General features: G+C 56.5%; 1 long non-coding RNA gene across 1 annotated transcript in view; it reads right to left on the bottom strand.

Moving 5' to 3' along the window:
- Positions 1-26,750, bottom strand: part of LOC102159132 — a 31,558-nt gene extending 4,808 nt beyond the window's left edge. Inside the window, exons 1-3 of the long non-coding RNA XR_002336446.1 lie at positions 26,626-26,750; positions 1,766-1,853; positions 784-1,504 (exon numbers count right to left, since the gene is read on the bottom strand). This is a non-coding gene — a long non-coding RNA (uncharacterized LOC102159132). The remainder of the gene's footprint in view (positions 1-783; positions 1,505-1,765; positions 1,854-26,625) is intronic.

The raw sequence follows: 27,607 nt of genomic DNA, 5'->3' as shown, positions 1-27,607 counted from the left end.
CTGCGGGCCAGGCGGGCGTCACCAGAACCAACCCTGGTGGCCCCCTGGTCCCCTGGCCGGGCCCCCTCTGCACTGTGGGCCACCACGTGGAGGTCAGCACATCTGCTCTGCGCCACTGCGAGGCAGGCGGGTCTCTGAAAGGCCAGCAGAGGCCACGCGGGGCCCCAGCCACAGCGCTGCCGCACGGCGAGCGGGCCTGCAGCTCCTCGCAGCGTGGCACACACAGGCACACACACATATGTGCACACACAGGCGCGCACACATGCATAGACACCCACACATGCACACACACACGCACACAGAGGCCCACGGGCATTGGAGGCACGCAGCTAGGCTTTCTCTTCTCACTCTCCCACAGATGGCGGGGAGGCACCAGAACCGCGGGGGGCAGCCAGGGGCCGGCTCTGCGCTCAAAGAGGTTGTTCATGAAAAAGTAATTGCAGGCTGAGAAATGACTCTGTCCATCAGCATTAAGAAAATGTCTCGTTTATACAGCGGCCCTCTGGGCTACCAACGTTATAAACATTGTGAAAGGAGACCCCTGTCGCCTCGTGATTTAAATCTCAGAACGAGGACTATACAGAGTAAATAAAGTCAAGAATCAAATTACTACAATCTAGAAACTCTTGCGATGCATGCTTTTAAGGATAATCAAACACAATCACCAGGCAAAATCTTTGATCTAAGATATGCCACTTTTTTGGCCTCCAAAGTGTATTATTTTCCTCTGATTGTGTTAATTAGAGAAGATTACCTTAAATAACGTAAAATAGAGAGGCTAACCTGTGATTCGAGCTTGCCTCACGCGCTGATAAGGTGTCCTCAGGCAGGGGTCACACGCCCAGCCCCCGCCTCGCGCGTTTCCGGCTTTGTGAGAGCCTCCTCTGGACGAGGGCCACAGCCCGTGGAGTCACTGGCGTCAGGCGTGGCTGGCGCAAGAGAAGAAAGAGCAGCACTGCTTTCTCGACGGGGCGAAAAAATTAGTGAAGGTGACACACCGCCTTGTGCCACGGCGCCAGCAGTGCGTACATACTGTCCCTTAGCTGCGCGTATGTCCAGAGCTGGTTGAGCAGCCCCCGCACTGCCTTCTGTCGTGTGTTCGTGCATGTTTACAGCCTCTTGACGGCCCCGTGACCTTGACCTCCCTGGGCTGGACTTAAACACCACAGACACGTGCGTCTCCCAGGTCTGGGGCTGGACGTCCCAGCTGAGGGCATCAGGAGACGGGCATCTGGAGGCCGCTTGCTTCCCGTTTCCTGGGGGGGTGTCTCCCCTGTAAGGACACCAACCCCGTCCTGGGGGCTCCACCCCCAAGACTCATCACCTCCCCCCGCCCACCTCCTGACACCGTCCCCCTGGTTTTGGGGGACACAGATATTCAGTCCGTACCTCTTTCATCTCAAACCAGTGATCTCGTTTGGGCCGGGACGTGACAGAGAGAGAGGACAGGCCTGGGCGCAGATCAGCTGGTTCTTAGCTGCGGTCTCTGCTTTATCTTTTAAGTCTGTTGCCTCACCCGGGGACCATGCGCATTAAACGAGAAAACACGCTGAGCACGCAGCTCAGGACCAGAGAGAGAGAAGTGTAGATTTTTCCGGAGTCCCCTGGGAAACCTCTGGTCCACCTCCAGGCGGATGTCCCAGGGCAGGCCACCAGCCCTAAGCAGGAAGGGCGGTCCCTGGGATGTCCCCCCACGTATCCCCCCACCCCGAGCCCTGACCCCATCCATCAGGGCATAGAGCGCCTGGCCTGGTGTCCAGCTCACCGAGTCCTGCACCTTCAGACACGATCCTGCTGGCGAAGTAAGCCCTCTGAAGAGTCCACACAGCTTCGCTCTGGTGGTTGCACTGTGTCTATGGATTCAAGAACAGGTATTTATTCCTCTCATCTGCTCTCCTGTCTCTGGGGTACTCTTAACTCTCTGATGACTCAATGTACGCAAACTCTTTTGTGCATCTGAAGACAGAAGCTCCTATTTAGCACAGGTGCCTAGGGCCCTGGTCCCAGGGGAGGCCGTCTTCTCCAAGCCCCGTCCCCACCCTCTACCAGTATCCACTGCCTCTAGGGTTTTCTGTACGAGGCACCTGCTTCTCAGCGCCCTTTGCACTGATGGTACCTAATGATAACTGAGATACCAACCAGCATCTTGAACTTCCTTATGAACTCTACAAGCCCAGAAAGCTTACTTCTAAAAAAAACAAAACCAAAAAACAAAACAAAAAACAACTTGATAATTTATTGAGCACCTACTGTGTGCCAGGCACTGTACAAGACCTGGTTATTCCAAAATAAAAATGAAAACGGAAAGAACCTCGGAGCCCCATCTGGATGAAACAAACCATCCCACAAATGTTGACCTGAAGGAGGTGTTTGCCCTCCAGGCTTCCCACGGCACAGAGCCCCGAAGTCAGAATCTCCATGGAAACAGGCCAGAGGCTACATCTACATCCCAGGACCGTCGCTGCAGGAACCGGCTCGGACAATTATGGAGGCTGCGGTCCGGGAGCCAGTGCTGTAGAACCAGCCTGAGTCCGAAGGCCTGAGAGCCTCACACGGACTCAAAGAAGCGACTCCAACACGGTGCACGGTTCCTCCTGGGACCCCGGCCGACAGCCTGATGCTCAGCGCCTGTGAGTCCCAGGCACTTAGGTCTGTCCGCGGGGTGGCTCACTGGCCCCGCCTCCTTGTCCACACAGCAGGAAGTTAGAACATGCAGCAAGTGAGGCGAGGCCACTCCCAGCCCCACCTGACACGCCAGGGTCCCCAGGCTGGGAAGGCAGTGGGTGGAACGGGGTCATTTGGGAGCTAGGGGGTCACTGAGGGGACGTTGGGGGTAGCTGCTGTCCCCCAGCCAGTAAAGGAGTCTTTCTGAACCCCAGTGAGCCCTGCCAGTGGGGTCAAAGGCCCGTGGGGCCTACCTGTCCATCCAGGGATCTGGGCGGCCGCTTTGTGGTCACCCACTCCCCACTCAGTGACTCGGAGCCGCTTGTGGCCCCCACACATCACAGGGCCATCCCCCCACCTGCACTGCCTCAGACCTGAGGTCCCCCCCAGCTCCATGGGGTCTCTGCTTGCTGCCCAGCTGTGTGTTCAAGACCCAAACGGGAGTGGTTTGTCTGGCACTCTGGCATTGTTCCAGAACACGGGGGCAACGGTTTCACAGATCTCTAGGCATGACCGCGCCAGAGACTGCTCTGAAGTTGTATTTATCAGATCCACTGCCGGGTCCTTTTGTTTAATATTCAAAGCACATTTAAAAAAAATCTCAAATAGAGTTCTGATTTTCTTTATATTTTTAAAAACGTTGGACAAGTGGTTTTCAGTAACAGTAACAATAGTGCCTTTATTTTCCGAGATGTTCTTTCTCATTCTCTTCGGTGTTTCATTTGGAGGAGGAGTTCTTATTAGACTGGTTCAGGGGTCCACGTTTTTAGAAGGCTAAGGGAGACACGAAGCTGTTCTTAAAGGCACGAAGGGGAGACTCCAGTGTGAGCACAACCAGGGCGCTGGGTGTCCTGCCAAGTTCATCGTGAGACAAGGAGGCCCGGCCCCTGCACCCCTGCCCCTGAGCAGCGGCTCTGGGGACGCGCCCTGCCCCTGCAGGTTCCCGTGCACCTGCGCGCCAAGGCGCTGCCGCCTATTCTCCAGACCGTCTTCCCTGCGACATCCGAGCCGTGAGCAGCCAACTCGAGGGGCTGGAGGGAAGAGCAGCTGGGCGTCCGGCTGCTCTTCAGGATCCAGGCTTCCTACGCTCAGAGTTTCTATGTGAGCGGATGTCACCCGGCCTTCTCTGCGTCACCCTGTGGGGTCCGGCCTCAGACGGGCTGGTACCTCAGATGCTGACACTCTGGCAGCTTCTCTGACCCAGGAGTTGCCCATAGGCTGCACCAGGTGCCCCGCTCAGCCTGCAGGCGGAGGAAATCTCAGACCCTTTGCCGTTCATGCTGGGACCAGAGCGTCCACCAGATGAGGTGTGGGTGGTGCCAGGCCCGAGCTCAGCACTGCAGCACGCCTTGCCGTCCTCTGGGCATCTAGAAGGCACGCAGAACAGTGGCCCGCTGTGTCGGCCAGGGGCCACAAGGCCGCACACCACGGGAGTTCTGTCCAGATCTCCCTTGGGGTGGGGTCTGGGGAAGAGGACCTAGCCGCACAGGCTCCCTTCTGCTTTGCCGTCTCACGCCGTGCCCCCTGCCATCGGCACTGTCTCCCCCCGGCTCGGGAGGACGTTCGTAGCTGCTTTCTGAGGAGTCGCAGAGAAGAGGGGGGCTATCTTTCTTTTCCTTCTGGCGCTGTCCAGCCGTGCTGGCTTCCCGGAACAGCTCCGAGCCCTGGAAAGCCCACTTAAGGCAGAGCTCCGCCCTGGCCCGTGTCTGCATCTGCATGTCTGGCAACGGGGGCCACACAAGTTTGTCTTTTCCCTTCAGCTGGCCCGTCACGGGGTCCCTGGCTGGGTCACTACTGCAGACCAAGTTTTACGGGTTAGAAGCAGGACAGCGACCTCCCCACGTCGGATCCCAGGCACGCGCGTCTCCAGGTAGACCTGCCCATGCTGCGTGGTGGTCGGCAGACCCCCTCTGCAGCAGCCTGGCCGTGACCTTGAGTGCTCCGTGCTCCTGCGTGGACCTGCTCCGGTCCTGTCTGGACCCTTTAACTAACGAGGCCCTGAAGTGTGCGCGCCTCCTTGGCTCGCTTTCATTTCCTCCAGTTTCAGCCGCAGTCGGAGGCACAGTGAGGGTGGGAACGACCCAGCCGCCGACCTGTGCACAGAAGGTTGAAAACTGGACACGGGAGCCTCTTCATTTCCTGCCCAGGAGACCTTTCCCCACAAGCTGTCCCCATTTCATGGCTGTGAGTGTGGCCTCTTCAGCTGGCCCATGTCAACCCCTGCTGCCCCAGGAAGCCTCTCTCCCTGGGGACAGGGGTGGGGGTGAGGCTCCCACAGCCCTTGGAGCTGGGAGGCTCAGTCAGGCTGTTTCCTCCCGGCCTGTCTGGGGGCTGCAGCATTTCCAGCTGGGGAGCACGGGGCGCTGGGGGTCCAGGCTGCAAGTGACTTCAGGGAAACATTTAGCTCTCTGGGATTTCCAGGGTCCCACCTTCCTGTCCCAGGTCTTGGGAATCCATCCTTTTCCAGAAGAACTGGAGATGAGCTGGCGGCTCGGAGAGCTCCGCTTGTAGAGGCTGGAAAATGATCTCCCGTCGGAACCCCAAAGCATCCCTCTGCCAGCGCCCTGATCCCCGGTGAGTCTGAGGCAGAGTGCTGCACCCACCTCCGCGATGGCCCGTACCCACCTGCACAGCCACCGCCCTTCACTCAGGAAGGGATGCCCAGCAGGTGGGGCAGCCGCGGAGGGCACAGCCCATAAGAGGGGGTACGGCCTCTGTCCTCGGCAGCTGCGAACACGCGCGCGCACACACACACACGTCCACACAGACACACACAAAAATACACACAGAGGAACACAAACATGCACATAAACACACACGGACACAAACACATACATGGAAACACACATATACCCAGAGACACACAAACACATAGACATAAATGCACACACACGGACACACCTGCTTTTTCTTCCCATCAGTGATGAGTTAGTGGCGTCGCCTAAGGGAGCCATGATTTGTTAAGGTTTCCAGTGAGATGGCCGGGAAAAATGGTGTTTCTTATTTTCTAGGTAAGAATTCTTCCTTAAAATGCACTTTTACAAGCTTTTTGTTTGAAAGTGTCCTGTGTCTGCAATGTACATGAAAGCGTGCTTGTTTTGCAGCTGGTTTTCCTGCCTTCGGCACATGGCTGGAGAAGCCGTCCACGCGGACTTTCTCAGAACATCCGCGTTGACGTGAAAGACACAAGAACTGCCCCCACGGCCGGGAGTAACGCAACTCGGAACCCTGTCCAATAAAAGAAGCAGACAGAACCCCCGAGGGCTCAAGCACGATGCTGCTTTGGGGGAAAAAAGGCCGCCCTGGGGCACTTTCAGGACAGCCCGCAGAATCTCTGGATCCCGTCGCCAGCCAGGAGCAGCGGAGGAGAGCTGTGCTCTGCCCCGGGACGGCTTCCTGGGGCTTCTGCTCGCTTTGGAAGCAGCCGTCCCTTTGCCTGGGGCGGGTGGCAGTGACTTCGTGCCCCCCGATGGGTGTTTCTGGGGATACACCGTCCACTGCCCCTTCGTGGAGGCCACCCCAGGACTTGAGCCGGCATTCCTGGCTTTGAGGGTGAGTGGGCCACATGCGGAGGACTGTGGGTGGCCTCTAGAAGAGAGAATGACCCCAAGCCTCAGTCAGCAAGGGAACGAGGACCTCAGATGCACAAAGAGGACTCTGCCCATGAGGGGTCAGGTTCTCCACTGGGATGTGTGTTATGGGTCAGGCCAGGGTCGGGGGCTGGCAGGGAGGACCGGCAGCCCGGAGTCCCAGGGAGCCAGGGGAGCAGCTTGAGGTCAAGGCCGTCTGTCAAGGAGGGTCCTCCTTGCTCAGGGGAGGTCAGAGGTCAGCCTTGGCTCTATTCAGGCCCTCAACTGACTGGACAAGGCCCACCACACTGGAGGGCAACTGCTTCACTAGCGTCTGACCCCAACACACAGGAACACTCAGAATAATGTGTGACTAGATACCTGGACAGAGCAGCTCAGCCAAGTTCACACCTGAAATTCACCACCACAGCCCACAGCCCATGTGCTCCAAGGGGGGGCTGTCCCAAGGCCTCTGGACAGGAGCCCAGCTGGGTTGACACTTAGGTTCTGGCCTTGTGACACCCCAAGCGGAGAGCCGGCCACACCTGCCTGGACCTCTGGCCTGGAGAAGGAAGAGCCAATCAGGGGCTAGTTTTAAGCCACCAGGTCTGTGTGATTCGCTTGGCCGGGGAGGCGACAAACAGGCAGGCCCTGGGGTGTAAGGAAGAGATCACAGGAGGGGCTCGGGCCTGGGGGGGCACAGCGAAGGCACAGGTCTCGGAGGCGGGGGCAGAGGATGTTCTGGGAGAGGCCGGCGTGTAGGAGGAGAAGCCGAGAAGGCGAGGTGAGGTCAAATCCTGAGTCCCCAATGCAGGCTGGGGATCCGACCCGGGGATTCCGAGAAGAGGTGCCTCGCAGGGGACAGCACTGCTTTGTCCTGACGGACAGCTCTGACACCCTTGCGTCTTGTCTCTTTGTGACACTTAGGCTCTTTCTAGGTTCTTCCCGGTGCTGTTGCATTTAGACACACAAAACCCCAACACGCTCCAGAGGAGCTGAGAAAGATCCCCGCCTCGCAGCCCGGAACACCGAGGCCGTGAGCGAGCGCAGGGAGCCGCAGGTCCATGCAGCGAGCCGGGGGCACAGCGGGAGGCAGGCGGCGGTGGGCTGGGCGGTGAGGGGCTGAGTTGGGGTCTGTGTCGCCTGCACCTTGCACTCCCGGAGGCTGAAGCACGTGGGTTTACAGGCCGAGCCCCCCGAGCACCCCCAGTGACATCCCCGTGGTGCTGAGCCAGGGCTGTGCTTTCTGCCTCCGTCACTTCCCAGGGGCTAACCGTGCATTTCACATGCCCGTGGGTGGGGAACGGCCACCTCAGGCAGAACCAGACCTCCGGGGCCACCCCGCCCTCCCCTCTCCCCCCCTTTCTTCTCAAAATGCTGGTAAAAATCTACTTGTCGTCAGAGCCAAGAGCCTTTTGGGGAGGGGTGAGTGGGACAGAAATCAAGCCGACGCACGAGCCAAGTATGGAGGCCAGAAAGGGACAGCAGTGAGTCCGGGTCTGCTCGTTCTGAAGCCGACCCCCAGACGCACCCTGCACTCCAGCCCCGGGCTGCGGCGTGGCGGCGCAAAGCAGGCTTTTAGGCCGTCGCCCAGGCATGGTGACAGGCTCCTGGAGCTCTGGCCGCCTCGGTGTTCCAGAGCCCGGGGCCGCTGTCGTCCCGGTGAAGCCAAGGGCTGGATTCCTTTGAAAATTCAGCAGCTCTACCTTGACCTTCACCACCTTGGCTTAAGGCCTCTCCAGAGGCAGCCGTGTGATCAGAGAAACGCGGGCCCCTGGTTCCCGGCGGGGCTGGGGGTGGGGGGGGGTGCGGGGGCGTGAGGTCAGCGGGGTCAGGAGCCTGCCGAGGTCAAGGCCGGGAAGCCAGCTCTGGCCACGGGGCACCTGGAAATCGCATCCCCTTTCACCGCAGTTTGTACACAGAGCTGTCCACACTTGCAGGGACCTGTGGGTGCAAAAGCCTGGCTGTGTGATAACGATGTTGTGATATTTACAGTCTGTTTAGGAGCAAGGTCCTGACATCCCAGGTGTCAGACCTGGAGATGTGCTGGTGAGCCTGGAGCCGGGCCTGGAGAGGGTACGTGGCACCTCAAACAGCGTAAACCTGCTGGAGAGCAGGGTCTGTCCCCAAAGGGGCTCAACCGCAGCCCCTGCGGCTCCTTCAAGGCTGGGACTGCATCTTATTTACTTATTTTATTTTGTTTGCTTGTTTTTAATTGTGATAAAATACACACGACATAAAACTTTCCATCTAATCTTTTTGAAAGTGTACAGTTCAGTAGCTTTAAGTACAGTCGTGTCGTGCGACCGTCACCACCATCTATCTTCAGAATCCCTTCATCGTTTTGTGCTGAAGCTCTGTACCCAGTGAATGATAATGCCTCCTTCTCCCCACCTCCTGGCAGCCCCCCTTCTGCCTTATGCACTTGCCTGCTCTGGGGAGCCTCAGATAAGGGGACTCACACAGTGTCTGTCCTTCTGTCTCGCTCTTTCACTCAGCAGAACATGCTCGCGGTTCGTCCAGGTTGTGGGGGTATCGGAATGCCCTTCCTGTAAGGCGGTTACTCCCCTGTGTGTCTGTGCCACCTTTTCCTATCCGGTCACCTGTGGCTGGACCCTCGGGTTGTGTCCACCCTTGGCTGTTGTGCGTCGGGCTGCTGTGAAACAGACGTGCAAGTCCCTGCTTTCGGCTCCTTTGGGTCTTGCTTATCTTTGCACACCTCACACCCACCAAAGTTAACAACGAAAACATAAATCACCTGCTGGGGGGTGGTAACGCGTGAAGACATGTCCTAGAATAGAAGGTCTCTTTACCTCTTAACGAAAGCACACAGCAATACCGTGTGTCCACCTGAAGGAGCAGAGGAAGGACCACCCGTCATCTTCTCACAAAGTTATCCCCAGAGAAGAAACCCAGAAAGCAAACGCTAGCCCACGAAGCCTACGTGAGCTGCGGTGCACGTGCGGGGGCGTTCAGGGCAGGCAGATCAGATGGGGGACAGAGGGACCCGGGGAGGGACACCACCGGCTCCTAGACACGGCCGGCAGCCCCTCGGTTTTCCCGAATGAGGGGCAAGGGGGGTCTGAGGCGTGGGAGCTGCAGGTGTTTGCCAGCCCCCCCAGAGACGCAGGAGATGCTGCACAAAGAAACAAACACCCACTGCGCTTCCTGAGCCTTCAGGGCTGCGCGCCAGGCGGCATGTGCTCAGCACTTCCACAGCGACAGCTGCGCGGGGCCACGCATCAGTGACGGGGGGACAGACGCCAGACCGAGTGGCCTGCTGTCCTCATTCGGTTAACTGGGGAGACGTAAGGGAAATAATGCACACACACGTGTACACACATGCACACACACGTGTACACATGCACACAGCACCCACATGCACACAGCACACACAGTGCAATACACCACACGCATGCACACATGTATACAATGCGCACACGCACACAGATGCATACACGTACACACTCATGTACGCACACACACACAAAGCCATGGGTCACAAAGAGCCCCATTTGTTACCATGTGTAAATAGCTGGTCCAGAATGACTCCCTTTATTAAAAGAATTTTTTTTTTGTCTTTTTGCCTTTTCTAGGGCCGCTCCCACGGCCTATGGAGGTTCCCAGGCTAGGGATCGAATCGGAGCTGTAGCCGCCAGCCTACAGCGACAGCAGCGTGGGAGCCACGCCGCATCTGCAACCTACACCACAGCTCACGGCAACGCCGGATCCTTAACCCACTGAGCGAGGCCAGGGATGGAACCCGCAACCTCATGGTTCCTAGTCGGATTCGTTAACCACTAAGCCACAATGGGAACGCCTAAAAGATGAATTTAACGAGAAAGGAAAAAGGAAGACGGTCTATTCAAGATGCTAAATAATTTCTAAAAAGAAGGACGGGAGGAGCCGAACAAATGGCAACACGGAGCCGGCAGACGGGCCCTGCATCCTGTGAGCTCAGAACCCCCCTTGGAGGCTCGAGGGCGCCTGGGCAGGTGAGGAGGGCACCCGGCTGGCCCTTCTCTGCCAGGAGAGGGGAGGCAGGTCACGGTAGAAGTGAAGTCACCGCTGGGAGAGCGGGCGGCGAGGAGGAGATGCAGGGCAGAGAGCAGGACAGAGTGACGTCAAGACCAAGGCAGTGGAAGGAGTCAGAAAGGCAAAGACTTAAATCACAGGGACAGAGAAGGGAGCACAGGAGCGCACCAGGCCCTGAGAAGACGCTGACAAAGGATGAGTAACGGGGGTCGTTCAAGGACGAGAAAAGCTTCTGCAGGCCTCCAGACCGAGGAAACAAACAAGGGAGAATGTATTTCTGGGGGAGGAGCAGCGGCTCGGGCTCGCCCACGACGCTCGGTTCTCCAGGGGGCAGAGCCAAGTGTCCGTCGGCTATGGAGCAGCTGGAGCTGGCAGGACCCAGGGCGCTCCTGGGAAATGACTGGAGATGCCAGGAAGTGACCAGAGAAGCTGAGATTAAACACGGCCAGGCGCCCTGAAGCCACTTAAAGGTAGGAGCGAGGCTGGAGCCGTGAGGTCGTGGCCATGCAGCGGACGCTGTCAGCGAGGGGCTGCAGCCTGACCGGCTCGGGTGGCAGCGGCGGGGGGCATGGTGGGAGCCGTGGGGTCGGGCAGCAGGCCTGCTCGGCTCGGCTCCGCAGTGAAAAGCATTTCACAAGAATGACACGCAATGAACATCTGAAAGCACAGAGTACTGGACGAGCCCAGGGCCCGAGATTGTAAATTAACTCGTTGCGGAAAGAGCGAAGAGAGAAAGAGACTAAACCCATCCTGACTCGGAAGACTGGAGGAGCTGCTACAGAAACAGAGGGTGAAGACTATCAAATCGCTAGTTTCTGAACTGTCCAGTGAGAACTACAGGCAAAAAGAACAACTTCCCAATTAGCACAAGGACACAGAAGCACCTGTGATGTAAAGACGACACTCGAGGACCACAAGTGAAAAGTTTAAGGAAAAAAAAAAAAAAGGAAAAGAAGCATTAAAAACAGAAGGCAGAGTTCCTGCTGCGGTGCTGCAGGTTCAAGATCCAGCACTGCCACAGCTGAGGCCGGGAATCCACCCCTGGACCAGCCGTGCATATGGCAAAACCCAACCCGGCCCAACCCCAAGACCAGAAGGCAGAGTTAGACAGAGAACCTGCGATTGTGCTTCTGGGCACAAAGCCAGGGAAGTGAAAGCAGGTTGCAAACAGCTACCTGCACCCTGTGCTCGTAGCATATTCGCCACAGAGGAGCGGGAAGAGCATCTCCAGTGTCCGTGCTGGACGGACAAGGATAAAGGAACGCGGTCTATTCGCCCAATGGGACGCCATTCGCCCTTGGAAAGGAAGGGATTCAGCACACAGGCTGCCACACGGAGGAGCCGTGAGGACCTCGTGCTGAGGGAAATGAGCCAGACGCTAAAGCACAAACATGATTACTGGGGTCCCTAACGCAGCCAAATTCTGAGACGGAGGCGAGTGGTGGGTGCCGGGCGGGGGAGGGGAAAGAGGGAGCTGGAGTTTAGCAGAGACAGAGTCTCGGTCTGGGAAGACAGACAGGTTTTGGGGACGACGGTGGTGAGGTTGCACCATGTGCGTGTCCCCAACGCCACTGAAGGGTACACACGAAAGTGGTTAGGACACTAAATCTCATGTTGTGTGCATTTTACCAGAATTAAACTTGAAACAAACTTAGACCCCCAATCATACATACACAGAAAGCATAACATACAATAGAGGCAGGATCCAGAACACTGTAACAGTTCTGAGTAAAAAAATACAGAACGTGCAGGCTGTCTGGCAGCGTTTATCAGAAATGTAACCGCCAACGAGCAGAATGCCCTCTTCCCCGCCCAGTGCTGAGAACAGGCACATCGCTCACCACGTCGAGATCCACGAGTATTCAATCCCACCCAAGAGGAAACGTGAGAGACGCTCCTTAGATAATTATCACAAGCTGATGCATGAGTTCCTTTTATTAACCATCTATTACATGCTCACTCTACCAATTTTTCTCAGCATCAACAGATCAAAAGTAATATTCCAGCAGTAACACACACCACGATAGGGCTGAAAGGACCCCGCCCTGTGTTCCGTGCACCCCGGCTCCCGAGGCCGATGCGTTTCCGCAGCAGCCTCCGGGGGCCTCCCTCGCAGTCGGCCTGCGACCACGTCCACCTGTATGCGTGAGCGGGGCCGTGGCCCCTGCCACACGCGGCTGGAGACGGCCAGTGATGCCCACACGAAGAGGCGTCTCGTGGAAGCATACGCCACCCGGAGGGGAAGGTGGACACGGTGAGAAGTTCCGACCGGCCGTGAAGACAACTGGACCTCGTGACCCTTTCCACCAGAGGCCGACGCGCTTCTTTCTGCAGGAGAGAAACTCGGCGATTCGTAATTTTACAACCTCGCAGGGATCACTCAGAGCTGCTGAGTATTTTCACCTGCCTCTTGGTGTCTTGCCACTATGCCAGCTCCGGAAGTGAGAGATTCCAGGATTTCGTTATACATCGCAGCGATTTTGATTTTTTTAAAAAAATGACTTTATATTTTGAGAGCATTTTAGGTTCGCAGCAAAATGAGAGGAAGGTACAGAACCCACACATGCCTACCCTCCCCCACCAGATGGTGCATTTGCTACAACTGGCGAAACACGCTGACCTGTCACCATCGCCCCGAGTCCACGGTTTGTGTTGGGGTCACTCTTGGTGCAGCGCGCTCTGTGGTGTGGACAGATGTCTAAAGACGTGTTCCACGCCCTGACACCCTCTGAGCTTTGCCTCCTTCACCTCCGCCCATGCGATCAGGAGCAGGTGAATCCCTACAAGCATCTGACCACAGCTGGCGAGTGGTGAGCGCTTCCGAGACAATCTTACTGGCCGGGATCTGCTGCCGGCCCCTTCAGGCCTGGGCCGTGGCGCATCTGCAGGACAGTCATGGTGACTTTGACCCCCCAGTGCACCCCGACTTCCAGGTGCTCTGGGTGGGTTCCCAGCTCAGCCTGGGCGACTGTGAGCACCTGGTGAAGAGACAGCTGGTGGGGTCTCTGTGTCTCCCTAAGGTCACCGCCACTCTATTTACATCCCTCAGTAAAGGACAGTTACTAACTCGTGATCTAGCATCACGTCACCAAAGCCCCATGCCGGGAAGTTGAACGCTGCTGGGTTTCAGGCAGTCGTTGTTGAGGAATTTTAACCTTAATGGACAATCAGAACAGGATCTCCAGCGTCCATTTTTGAGAAACTACACCTGCCTTCATATTACAAAGGTATTCATGGTTTAATTTTCCATTTATCATCAGGGTAACATCTCACACAGCTTTACACAAACTTAATGCTTTTTTTTTTTTTTTGTCTTTTTTTTTTCTTTTGCTATTTCTTGGGCCACTCCCGTGGCATATGGAGGTTCCCAGGCTAGAGGTTGAATCGGAGCTGCAGCCACCGGCCTACGCCAGAGCCACAGCAACGCCGGATCGTTAACCCACTGAGCAAGGGCAGGGACCGAACCCGCAACCTCATGGTTCCTAGTCGGATTTGTTAACCACTGTGCCACGACGGGAACTCCAAACTTAATGCATTTTTGAGTTGAATTCCATTAGCTGCCAACATGTAAAAACGCTCAAATCAGATCATTTAAAACTTGAAATGCATTTGACCAAAGGCAGTTTTGCAAGCTGTCCACGTATCAGTCCACTTTGTGACTCAACACAGCAATGCAGACTCCGCGGTGCTCAGTGCATTACTGAGATCATCTGCAGACTTGATTCAGCTCACCCAGGATTGTTACCTGAAGTCCTTCCTCGGTGGCTCCCATCTGCTTGCAATGAAGTGGAAACCAGATGTTTTACTGACGAGCAGCAGCTCACGGGACTGAACCCCTCGTCATGCTCTCCCGGCTCCTTACCCAACGTGCGCGGGGCGGCTGTGGCCATGGACTGACCGTGGCGCTTGGGTGAGACGTCTCCAGCGTGAGGCCAGACCGAATTACAGCCTCACCAGCTGCTGACCCGCATGGCTGTCATTCGTAACAGCAAAGGACGGGCTTCCGGATGTACAAAAACAGGACTTCCTTGGTGAGAGCTAGAAGACCTACCTACTTGTCACCACCAAGGAAAATTATTGCACTAGGACAAGCCGATTTTCCCTTAGAGATTTAAGTGCATTTGAAGGTAAAACGGGCTTTTCATTTTGAATCCCACTCTTTCAGAACCTGAGGTCCACCCATCTGATCCTACTGCCTTGGGCTGATGAAAAAGAATGAGTTATCAAAATGCATGAATTCAGATTCCAATCACATTAGCGCTCAATCACCCCTTCATTAATAACGGTCCATCAAATGAAATGCAAATGTCAAGAAGTGAGATTAATCACGGATTAACAAACTTTCCGTGCAAAGCAGCTGCCAGGAATTTAATCAACCCCAGCTCCCGCACCCACACAGTGATGCTGGGCTCTTCAGCATCTCGAGAGCGCACCGTCGGGGCGGACGTGGTGATGTCATCGCGCCCGAGGGGCTCCTGACCCGGCGGCAGCGCGATCCGCACGGACAGGACACACACGGGGTGCGAGCTGGCGGAGCGGCCGGGGGAGCCCTCTCGTGCGGCAGCCCCTTAGGCTGGGACTTCAGAGATGGCCAACGCTGCCAGGGGACTCAAACGGCCCCTGGGTGCCCCGTGCTGTCCCTTCCAGGGAGGAGCAGCCTCAGGTCCGGGCAGCGGCGATAACCAGAGTCCTACAGCCTGTCGGGACAAGGGACACTCGAGGCCCGCGGGCCTGCCCAGCGCGGGGCCTCCGCAGGGGCCAGGATGAGGAGCTGCGGAGACAGGGCGGCCGGCGATGCCCTGTGGTTTCTGACGCAGAGACGTCTGATCCAGGGGGTGTCGGGGGGAGGCCTCCCGCCCGTGGGCCCCACAACTCTGGAGACAGAGATGAGTGGAGGGAAAGGGTGTTCTAGGGGCCTGGCTGGGCACAGACAAACGAGGTGATGCCCGGGTCTCATGCAGAGCGACGCCTGGGGCCATGGTGTCATCGTCGCTGAAGGCACACTCAGCTCCTAGGTGCAATACGGCTCTGCGGGACAGCAGGGCTCCCGTTTGGGGTCACCCATCCATCTCCCTCTCAACCCACAACCCCATCATGAGGCCCAGGATGAGAAACAGGGACCCCGAGTGGCTCCTGAAACCCCTGCCCCCAGGAGACAGTGACCTCTTCCACTCCGCTCGGCGGGCCAGTCACCTGGTGACAGCAGAGCTCAAGGGGGCCACAGCCGCAGTGACAGCAGGTCTGAGCCTTACTGCGGGGTGGGGCTCCCCTGCCACGAGGAGAAAAGCCACAGCCTCTAGGCACCAGCAACTCCCGTCCCGGGCAGGGCGGGAGAGTCGCAGCTGGCACGGGCATCCTGGGATCCTTCCAGGCGCAGTGGCTGAAGTGACGCCCTGGTCGCAGTGAGCTGATCAGGACGAGAATGGGTGAGCCCAAAGGGGTTGACTCTCCAGCTTTAGCACGGAAGGAGGGCCTGGCCCGTGGAGATCAGGATGCTTCCTGAGAGCCTAGGAGAGACCGGAGGGCCCCTGGGATGGACCAGAGGCAGAGAGAAGAAAGCCTGGTCCCCAGTGTCCCCTGACTGCAGTCCGTGCGGGGAGGACAGTGCTGGGGGGCACTGCCTCTCCCCAGGATCCGAGGGACGCGGGTGAAGACCCAGCGGGACCTGAGCCCGCACGTCCTCCCCCAGCCGCTCCGTCACAGTCTCCACACTGTTCACAGGCCTGGACAGCAGCCTGGCCTCGGGTCAGGCTCTGCTCAGACACCTAGAAGCTGCTCTGGATCTGCAGTCACCCCACGGGGCTGCCACTAAGTGACCTGGAGCCCTGAGGCTCTCAGGCGTCTCGCTTGTGGGCAAATCCCCTCCGTGGCCTTCCCCGTGGGACCTGGCATCCCCGTTATCTGCACCCCCCCACCCCAGGTTTATTTCTGCCTTTGTTCTCAGCCCACAGATGCTGTCATCGCTGCGGTAAACCCGCAGGCTGGAAATCTGGGCCAAAATTATGGATTATTTTTCAGCTTCTTAATGAAGCTTCACAACTTTATTATTTCTAAATTTCTTGCTAAGATACCAGTCTTAGCAAGGGGAAGCATTAGATCACTCTCAAATCAAGTCAGCTTTCAAATAGGTCAGTTCTGGTGCCAGTGTAATTGCAACTGACAGCTTCCCTTTAAATACAGTCACATGTTACTAACAACGTAAACAAACCTTACTCTTTGGAACAGGATTGAAAAATGCATCTTCTGGGCGAGGCTTGCGATTCAAGCGGAAATCTGTAGAAGGAAAAGGATGGGAGGGAGCTTATTGAAACAGACTGAGACTGATGGCCATGGCCGGGCGAAGGCTGTCTCTTCGCCCCACTCAGTGACCATGGCTGGATCCCTGCAGACACTCTGCGCTCCCCTCCATCCACTATTCAGTGGGCGTGTTTCTGAGCATCCCTTCCAGAAGGAAGATCTGGCAGGTGTATCTTCTGCTGTCTCAAACCTGTGGAATTCTCTATCTTCACAGACTGATATAAAATCCTCGGATCAAACCTTTGCCTCACTTCTCTTTCACTGAACGGAATTTAGTGTTTTATGTGTTTCTTTGCACAGACTGCGTTTATATTCTGCCCCGAGATGTCTGTCCATTCTGCCCTATGCCAACCAGCAGAGTGTTTGCAGAATTTTCTCCTCGGAGCACTGTGGGGTGTCTGTCTTTACGCGATTGCTGCGGATACTGCACGACTGTAAACTGAGCAGCCTGTTTTCTTTGATGTTAGCTTTTTCCTTTCATCCTGGCCTCCCCTCTCGAAAGGCGTTTGTTTGGATACTGTCTCCGGTCACTTTACAGCCTGGCTCCCTGTACCCACACGTGGTCTCTTCATCCTTTTCTTATGGACCGAGTGACAGCCTTAATTATTCAGCATTCGCAATACGGACCGCCACAGAGTTTAACTTTATTTTCGTGTTGTCTCTTTTGGCCCCAAACTCAGTTCTCGGCCTGGCTGTGCAGTGGCCTGTGTTCAGGTTCAGATGTGCTGCTGTGAGAGGTGCTTTCAGTCCTTCTTATCTATTATTTTACTGTGTTTCCCCCCGTTTTTTCATCACCCTCTTTTCCGCCCTGACTCTTGCTCCTCCTCCGTGGAGGCGAATCTGGGTGTGGGCAACGAGAGTGAGCGCTAAAGGGGGTCCCCGGAAGTTACCCTGGAGCTGGGGCCTCTGCCCACACCTGTGCACACAGGTGAACACACGCCCCTTGGGTGCCGTGCCACCTATTCTCTGTCCACTCATCTCAGAGCAGCAAGGTCTGGGCCGATGTGGGTCTGGCAGCCCTGAGGTGCTCGGCTACCATCCAGGGGCGGGAGTGGGGCCCTGGCTGCCTGCTGGTCCCACCCTGTTGGTCTTTGCTGGTCTTTCTCCCCCGAGGCAGCATCTTCATCTTTATTCTCACACCCCTGCTTGGCTCAATAGCTCTCTGAGAGAGTTAAAACTTTACAGCAAAACCCGTAATGTTCAGTGAAACACCATCTCTCTTCTGTTTCTGTCTCCGTGTGCCGCGCCGTGCGGGTCTGTGTCGCAGCATCCTAAGCGCGTGACTCCCTCACATGTGTGAGCATAGCTTAGTCCCTGCCCGCGTGCCATGCCACTGGTGCTGCTGCTGTGCTGGTGAGGCCAGTACTGATGGCGATGGTGCTGAGGGTTGGTGCAAGGCCCTTTGCACTCAGCCCATCGCACAAAACAACACCCAGGGTCAAGGAAGGCCAGGTGCCTCTCGCTCTCTCCAAAGAGGTGTCGAGGTTTAGGGCCCCCTAAGGAAGGCGGATGAGGGTTCAGCTACATGTGCCGCTTTGCAAGCCCCACTCTGCTGCTGAGATGACTTGAGAGCGCTCGGCATCCTGCACATCCGAGGCGTGAGCTCTGCCTTCTCGTGGCCTCTCCTCCACTGCAAAGCACATTCCTCCCTGGTAAGATGGACTGACTCTCTATCAGCAGACTCTCAAGAGGAACTGCTCTCTGATCTTGTTCCAGGACTGGGAATATGTCTCAATAAGTGAGCTTAGATTTATCTTCTGCACACCCCATGGCCTGCTGCTGGCACATTTTCTCCTTGGAGTGTCTACAGACGGCCTAGAGCCCAGGCCTTGGCTCTTTGCCGAGGGTATAACAGGGTCTCTGTGTGCATTTTGTGTGCAAAACCCATTGCTGAGGCTGCTTCTTTTCCCTGCTTTCCCTTGGCTCTGATCTCATCTTTCATTTCATTCATGTAACGTCCATGAATTTTTATGTATCTTTAAACTCTTCTTGCAAAAGACAAAGGCTGTGTGAGTCATTGCGGGATGAAACCTACCGTCGGTGCCAGGATACAGACAGACAAAGGGTGGCGAGGAGCAGCCTGGCTGCCGCTCACGGTGCCGCACTGCAGCCCCCTCGCACCTGGTGAGGTGGTGATGCAGCGCATCCATCGGCCCAGGGACCTCAGAGCCTCACCATTCGCTCTCTGTTTCTGCGAAGGTAACGGCATTACACGTGTGCTCCCAGTTCTGTGGACACTCAGGGCAGCTGCTGAGCCAGCCGCGGGCTCAGAAGTCACCCCCCACAGCACCCGCCCGACTCGCCCGGCTCCTCCCAGCCACCCTGGCCCCTTTCTTCTCTCCGCTGGGCTCAGGGAAGACATTCTTCTGCTGCATCCAAACAGCATGAGCTTCGCAGAGACCTGTGTGACAGGACACGGACTGGGGATAAACTGGTCACCGTCCCGGCAGTAAAGGAGAGGGTTTCCTCCCTCGGGCTCTTGCTTCCGAGATGCTGTGATGACCTTGGACACATGAGCGCAGCCTTCTTTTCCGAATTATCTCAGGGACAATGCTTGAAAGCTGCTCTGTTTCTGGAATCTGGATGGAGTGTGGCATCTGAAAAGCCGCTCTGACAACCCCGAGGGCACAGATGGGAGCAGAGGCTGTGCTGCCTCAGGGCTGGGAGTTGCTGGCACTGCTCTAGAGACAGATGTGAATTTTTTTTTTTAAAAAAATTTTGTATGGAAAACTTCAGACATATGTAGAAGCAGACAGCATCATATATTATCAGTCAAGCTCTGTGAATTATCTGCTCAAGGCCGATTTTGTTGCGTTCCTGCCCAACTGTCCGAAGCAAATCCCAGAGAGGTGCCCTTTCGCAGGGGAAGCAAAGCAAACCAGCCACCAGACGAACCCGTGCTGCCCAGTTAGAGCCCCCGAGAGCCAAGGTCCAGCGTCCCTAAGACCACGGTCACCGAGCTGGGGATGCCGACCCAGCCCCCTCCCTGGAGACGCCCAGAGTTTGATATTTACAGTGAGGGCTTCCTTTTTTATTTTTTAAATAGCACATTGTTTCCATAAAGTAAAGACCCGCCATTCTTTCCCCAAGTTTAAATGTATCAGCTGAGAGACGGATGGGATTTGGCTTAGAGGTTTAGGGAGAGAGGGAGCCTGTTTCCTGGCGCGGGGGCTGGCCTGCAGGCTGTTTGCTGCAAAGAGCTTCATGCCAGGGTTGGAGTTTGGATGAGCTTCTAGTCATCAAGCCACGGGTTCTCCTTGTCTTACACGTTCGCTCACGTCCACCTGACATCCACTGTGTCCCCGGCACCGCAGGGGACAAAGCCAAGAGCCCCTCTGACCACAGCGCCGGCCTTCTGGGGCGGGGGGCTGTGGAATCTGGGGTGTTCAGGAGACAACCTCAGACACACTTACACATGTGGCGGGGATGAGCCGAGGCGACTCTCCGAGCACGTTCGGCACACGCGGGTTCATCACGAAACACTGCCTTTGAGGGCTCGGAGGAGGCAGGCAGAGCCAGGGCTCCCCAAGAGGCGGCCAGTGCGTTCAGTCTGGGGCACGAGGACTGTGAACTGGGACATTCACGGGCGCTGCCACCTGCAGGTGCAAGTTCAGGTCTGGAGCAAGGTGACAGCCGGGAGAGGACGGGTTCATAACCATCATAATTAAGATTTTGTGGAAACAAAATGCAAGTCCTTGTGGGAAAGAAAAGGAAATGAGCAGGATGTCCACGAGTGCTCGACTTTTCTCCCCAAATAGAAGACTTGGAAACATTTCTGTATGTCATCGGAGGGGAGGCTGCAGAAGGGAGCACAGCAGGGGAGGGATGCCCGGAACACGGAGGCGCGGGCGGGGAGCTGGCGGTCGGAGACGGCAGGCAGCTCAGTCCTGCGGGGGGACGCGGGCCCCGCGGACCACGGACGGAGGCCTGTGGCGGGAAGACGGAGCGCGGACGTGGAGCGTGCGCGACGCTGCAGTCGAGAGGATGCGACGACACGTGGAAAGAGGCTCGACATCCCTCGTTATTAGAGACGTGCCGATCAGAACGACCACGAGGTGTCACCTCGCAGCAGCCAGAGGGCCATCATCAAAACGTCTATGAACAAGGAAAGCTGGAGCGGGCGCAGAGCAGAGGGAACCCTTTTACACTGTTGGCGGGAATGCAAATTAGTGCAACCACTATGGAGAACGGTGCGGAGGCTCCTCGGAAAACTAAATACAGAACCACCATATGATTCAGCCGTCCCACTCCTGGGCATCTAGCCAGAGAAAACCATAATTTGAAAAGATAAATGCACCCCAGTGCTCACTGCAGCACTGTCCACAGTAGCCAAGACATGGACACAACCTAAATGTCCATCGAGAGAGGAGTGGATAAAGATGTGGAGTTCCCGTTGTGGCTCAGCAGTAATGAATCTGACTAGTATCCATGAGGACTCAGGTTCGATCCCTGCCCTTGCTCAGGTTGTTGAGGATCTGGTGTTGCTGTGAGCTGTGGCATAGGTTGCAGATGCAGCTCAGAGCTGGCATTGCTGTGGCTGTGGCGTAGGCCAGCAGCTACAGCTCCAATTTGGCCCCTAGCCTAGGAACTTCCATGTGCATGAGTGTGGCCCTAAAAAGCCAAAAAAAAAAAAAAAAAAAAAGAGAGAGAGAGAGAGAGAGAAAGAATAAGATGTTGGAATTTTATTACTGGAATATTGCTCAGCTATAAAAAGAAAAAATAATGCCACAGGCAGCAACACAGATAGACCTGGAAATTACCATTCTAAGGGAAGTTAGTAAAAGAAAAAAATCATATGATGTTACTTATATGTAGAATCTAGAAAAAAAGATATAAATGAACTTACTTGAAACAGACTCACAGAATTTGAAAATCTTATGGTTACCAAAGGGAACAGGTGGGGGGGGGTGGACTGGGGGTTGGGACCGGCATCTGCCCCCTGAGGTCTATGGAGTGACCTCCAGAGGGGACCTGCCTAGAGCCCAGGGAACGCTACCCAATACTCTGTGATCGTCTACGTGGGAAGAGAAGCTGAGCGGGAAGGGATGTGTGTACGTGTGTGACTGGACCTCTCTGGCGTCCAGCGGAAATGACCACAACACTGAAAATCAACTGCACTTTAATCAAACTTTGAAGAATGAAAACAAGTCATCAGCAGTCCCAAGGTCAAAAAAAAAAAAAAAAAAAAAGTGAAGGCGTGTGGTGTAGTTTGGGGAGAGATGCTTCGCCCAGCCCTTTAACCGGGAGCCTGAGCTGCACCGCGGCACCTGATCCGTAAGAAGCCTGCAGAGCAACCCCACCCGCGGCCTTCTGGGCCAAGTGGGTGCTCTCGAGCGAGCTCACACCTCTCCGTCAAAGAAAACGACTTTCCTCGGCTTCTGAGCCTAACTCGGTCTCATTCCATTGGTCCAACAGCGGGGTAGGAGGACCCTTGCTGGGGCCCAAGTTGGGAAGGTCAGTAACAACATTTTGGCAACCATGACGGGACACACCGGTGACATCCTCCCTGCACCCACGCCAGCTGGCCGAGCCCCAGAAGGAGGGCGGTGGGGGCTTTGGAAGGCGCAGGGAGGATGGTTACTCTGATCTTGGAAGACTCTGATGGGGTGGGCGAATTCGGAGCAACTCCACCCAGTGACCGACATCTGGGTGCAGTGCACAGCCAGTGTGACCCCAGAGTAATCTGGAATGTGGTACATTCACGCAGTGGAATTATTACTCAGCCGTAAAACACAGAGAAATAATGCCATTGGCAGCAGCACGGAGGGCCTAGAGATGATCACACTAAGTGAAGTCAGACAAAGACAATATAGAAAAAAGATATCACTTATATGTGGAATCTAAAATATGACACAAATCAACACATCTACAAAACAGAAACACTCACAGACATAGAGAAGAGACTTGTGGTTGCCAAGGGGGAAGAGGAGGGAGAGGGATCGGGGGTTTGGGATTAGCAGAGGCAAACTACTGCATTAGCATGGATAAACAAGGACCTACTGTACAGCACAGGGACCTACACTCGATATCCCAGGATAAACCACAGTGGAAAAGAACACGCAAATGCACATACATGTATACGTGAGTCGTTGTTCTGTACAGCACAAGTTAACACATCGTTAATCAACTCCAATAAAAACTTTTAAAAAAGAATGGTGAGGCCAGGGGGCTGGGCGACACTGGACGTGGGAGGAAAGCCTGCGGAATTCTCACTCAACACCGTGCCGCTGACTTGGTTCTGAACTCCGGACGAGGCGAGCTCGGCCACAGGAGTGGTAACATTGCGGGGTATCAGGGAAGGCTCGGGACGGGCATTCAGAGTCACCAGCAGGTAAACTGGATGATGCACGCTCACCCATCCCCCATGTCCCCAACCTGTCCCCTGCTGGGAAGAGCCTCCTGCAGAAACTGGGGCTACCATACACCCAGTGGGAGACAAGATGGAGACTGCACCCCTTAGATAAAGGACATAAGACGATAATGTTAACGCTGAGGACAGACTGCCCAGGGGTAAACTCTGAGGTCCAGGCCCAGGGACGGGTGGGACGAGCTGTAGGAGCCAGTCCTGTGATTGTCCACCTAAACCTGGACCTGAGCGGCCCAAGAGAAAACAGTTCTGTCTGCCCGGGAAGCCTGCTGGGTGTTGCCTCTGTGATACAGGGCCCAACAGACCAGGTCTTTTTTTTTTTTTTTTTTTGTCTTTTTTGCCATTCTTGGGCCGCATATGGAGGTTCCCAGGCTAGGGGTCCAATCGGAGCTGTAGCTGCCAGCCTACGCCACAGCCACAGCAAGGCAGGATCCGAGCCACATCTGTGACCTATACCACAGCTCACGGCAACGCCGGGTCGTTAAGCTACTGAGCAAGGCCAGGGATCGAACCCGCGACCTCATGGTTCCTAGTCGGATTCGTTAACCACTGCGCCACGATGGGAACTCCCTAGGACCAGGTCTTATTAGACCATGCCAATCAGCCTGGGATCCCCCATTCTCATCAAGAAGATGCCCAGTGGGAAATATCAGGTGGCACAGGATCTCGGGGCAGCCAGTGAAGCCACTGAAGATAGACATCCGTGGTTCCCTAACCCTACACCCTGCTGTCACGCTGCTGTCCACCGGAACAGGTGTCTGTATTAGACTGAAAAGGTGGCTTCTTCTATGTTCCACTTGCCTCAGAGTCACAGGAAATTTTTGCTTTCGAGTGGCAGGAACCAACGTGCAACAGAAACAACACGGCTGCAGTCCTGCCCCAAAGGTTCACAATTTCCCCCACCACCTTTGGGGAACCTTCACTAAAGGCCTTAAAGACCCACATCTGGAGGAGAGACCCCTAAGGAGGCCTCTGACAAAACCCTGTCACCGCTCTCAGCCACCTGGGCCATCCAGGATACAAGGTGTCCAAGAAAAAGGCTCAAATTTCACAGACTAGGGTGACCTACCCGGGCTTCGGGCCCACCTCCTCGAAGACCACCCTAGGAGAGAGAAGGGAGGAAAAGGGGCCACCTCAGCCTCGCCCCTCTGGGAACCAGGTGGCGGCTCAGGGTTCGGGGGATGGCTGGGTTTTGCTGCATCTGGACCCCTACCTATGGACCCACAGTTGATGGCTCTGTGTGAAAAGTGACAGGAGAAGATGCTGATCCTTTTGCATGGAATTCAGAAGGCAAAGGGCTTTTCAAAAACTGAAAGGCAGTTACTTCAGGGCCTGCCCTGCCCCTCCCAAATGTAGCCCGACCCTTTGACCTGTACATCCCTGAAAGGGAATCACCCTTAGGTTGTTAACTCAAAAGCCGACACTTACTCGGGTGGTTAATTGATTACTGGTGGTTATGCTCTTAACAATCAGCTCTAAACCTCCAAGGCTGGCCTCCCTGCCTACAGGTGCAGCAGCACTACAACCCGCCAGAGGCGGCTGAAAAGTTAGCCTCTGGTCAGCCGGTCACTGGACGGACCCCACACCACGTTCAGGCTCTTTTAAGTTCTAAAGGAACAGAAGGGCTACCCCCCAAGGTCGACTCCAGTTCAGGCTCTGTTTTTAGACACCCCGTGGCCACCATAGAAACCCGTCCCACACTCCATCCTGTCTCCCTGCTCCCACAGCACAGGGCCTTGAGTGCGAGTGTGTGGGAACCACAGCTGCGACCTATGCCAGTCGTCCCCACCTAGGAAGTGAGCCCGTCCCAGACGCTGGAGGAGCGGTTCGCAGGTGGAAGCAGCTCTACCAGAGGGAAAAAGGCTGGCAGGACGAGCAGTGACCTCCCAGCCCCAGGTCAGAGGCACAGAAACTCCCCCAGGGACTTCTGCCCCAAGGTGGAGCTGCCAGTCCTCAGCTGAGCCTTAGGGCTCTGGACGGGGACGGTCTCAAGCATTTACACAGATTCCAGGTGTGTGTCTGCCACCTGACACACAGGTGGTTACCTGCATGGAGAGCGGTGCGCTTGCTGTGGAGAATAAACAGAGAACGGTGGCTTAAAGCACACTGAAGCTCTTAGAAACAGCACAGCTTCCCCAAAAGGTGGCTCTGATTCATGGCAGGCATCACCAGAAGGGGCTGCAACAGGTGGACACAACTGCCAAAAGGGCGGCCCCCGAACCAGTAGCTCGGCAACCACCCTTCACCGTTGAAGCCCAGATCTATGCAATTATTCCCTAACCTACACCAAGGGAGAATTACCCCCAATCCGCAGAGACCTAGGAGGCCACAGGTGGCTGGGGAATGATGGTGGGCAGGGCACCCCTCCCCAGGCTGCAGCTTGCCAAGCCATCAGGGAGGCTCATGAAGGAACCCACTGCGGGAGGAAAGACCACATAACTGGATAACCGAGGTCATGGGAAGTCCTGGCACGAAGGTATAATCAGCCAGGGAGTGGAGACCTGCCCCACCTGCACAGCGAACAACCCCAGCTCCAGAGGCCCCGGAAAAAGTCCGTCAGCTCAGAGGGGCACATCCTGGCAGGGACTGGCAGAGGGATTTCACCATCAGCCGAGAGGACCAGGCGATCGCAGGCAGCTCTTGTGCTACAGACCCATTTCCCCGCAGGAATTCTCAGCAGCTGAAGTGGCTGATCCGCTAAAATAATCTCTAGGTTTGGGCGCCCAGGGCCCTGCAAAGCGACACTAGCCCAGCATTCATGTTCAAGCGACAAAGGGATAACAAGGGTCCTGGCATAAAAGAGACCTTGCACTCGGCCTGGGAACCCCAGTCGCCAGGGAAAGCAGTGATTCAATCAGACGTTAAGGCCGACTTTAGCCGAGGTGGTCGGGAGACTCCAGCAACTGGGATTAAGGCGTTTCTGACTGCCCTGCTCTGAGTGCAGTAGCCCACCGGTAAGTCAAGCGCGTCTGATCCCTAAACCCATCCCCCAAGCCCGTGAGAAGGGCCACCTCAGCCCCCCTTGAAATGGAACAACTCAGGTGTGCTCCAGGTGGGAGAAATCCTGAAAGCTGTCACCAGGTGCCCCCCGCGCCACCCGCCCCGCCCGGAGACTGGATGCATCTCAAACCCGGAGAAACAGTATCCCACAAGTCCAGCTCCTTCCAAGTGGGTGGCCCCCACTCGGTGACCCTCACCCCTGCTGCCCTGAGTCGAGGGGTCACCCCAGCGAAGACGCACCCCAACCTCCGCAGAGACGACCTGGCCAAAGGCCCCGACCCCTACGCCCGGGACCCTCTCTCTGACCTGATGCTTCTCTGCCCAGAAGCAACCTGGGCGCCACCAGGGGAGTTCAGGCCCGGCAGGGGAGCCTCCCCCTGCTTTGGTGTCAGGGCGCGGCCGCAGGCAAAGTGCTGGGGGCCTGCATGTTCAGGACCCTGCCTCTTGCTGTATTTGGGCCACGGATCTAAACTGTCAGGGGTCCTTTGTCTCTAAAAGGTCAGGCAAATGGGGGCGCTCGGGGGTGGGAAAGGCAGGGCCGGCCCAGGGCGGCCGCGCAGACCTAACCGCGGCTCCTTGGCTGGGACCAGGCCGGTGCACCGACAGCCAGGAGCAGACGGAGGCAGGGGAGGGCTCCCCGCAAAGCCGTGAACAGTTAAAAACGGAATCTGGGGATAACCCGTTAGGTCTCACCGTTTCCTTCTGTGCCTCGCCCAGCTTCACGTGCTCACTGGGGCCGCGGGGCAGAGCTCCCGGTGCAGGGCCAAGGCACCCTAGCCGCCGCCACCTCGAGGACCACGCCACGAGGAGCCGCCAGCCCCGCCCAGAGACTGTGGGCTGAGCACCGCAGAGCTGGAGGACAGGGAGGAGAGCCCGCCCCAAACCCCGCCCCCGCCAACCAGGCCCCGCCCCCGCCAGGCCCCGCCCCTGACCATCCCTACAAAGCCGCTCCACCTGGCCTGGCGGGAGAGCCTGCCTCCGCAAGCCCACCCTGCCCCTCTTCCTTCTCTGAAAGCGAGGGAAGTTCTGCTTTGCTTCTGACTCCAACTCCGTCTCGTCCTCTTGGCTCCAGTGACACTGGGAAGGGCAGGAGGCCCTTTTGGGGTCAGACGCAGAGTGTCTGTGACTCCAGGAGATGGAGTCAGAGGAGACAGGCCAGCCATTCCAGGACGAGCAGAGAAGTCAGCAGCAGCGGGAGGCGGCGGGCGTGTCCTCCCTGGCCAAGGACATGATGAAGGTGTTGGGGTGATGTCCACTGCAGCTTACTCCAGCCCCCGGAGCCCCAGGCAGTGAACCAGGGACCCCCCCCCCCCCAGATCCTGTACTTGTTAGCCTTCTGGCTTGGGGAGCTGGGACCCAGAAGGCAGCCTCACCATTTCCCGAGCTGCCCCCAGGAGCAGCCTTCCCCCATGGTGGCACAGCTCGCAAACCGTATTTTTCTAGGATCCAGGCAGGAAACAGGCACAGTTTCCATCTAACCCCACTATGTTCTGAGCCCCATCCGCTCAGCGGGGGAGATGCCTCAGCCAATTCTCAGGCAGCCCTGGAAGCCTCCTTTCCAGGGACCATGCTCATTTCCGGGGGGGGGGGGCAGGCTCCCTGGTCTCTGGGGACCAGGTCACCTGGTGACTTGGCCTCTACAGGGAGCATCTTGTCTCCAGGGCCCTGCCTGGTC

The sequence above is a fragment of the Sus scrofa genome, chromosome 10 (genome assembly GCF_000003025.6).
Source record: "Sus scrofa isolate TJ Tabasco breed Duroc chromosome 10, Sscrofa11.1, whole genome shotgun sequence".
Taxonomy (NCBI): Eukaryota; Metazoa; Chordata; class Mammalia; order Artiodactyla; family Suidae; genus Sus; species Sus scrofa.
The sequence above is the reverse complement of the archived record's forward strand: the minus strand, read 5'-3'. Positions and strand labels throughout refer to the sequence as shown.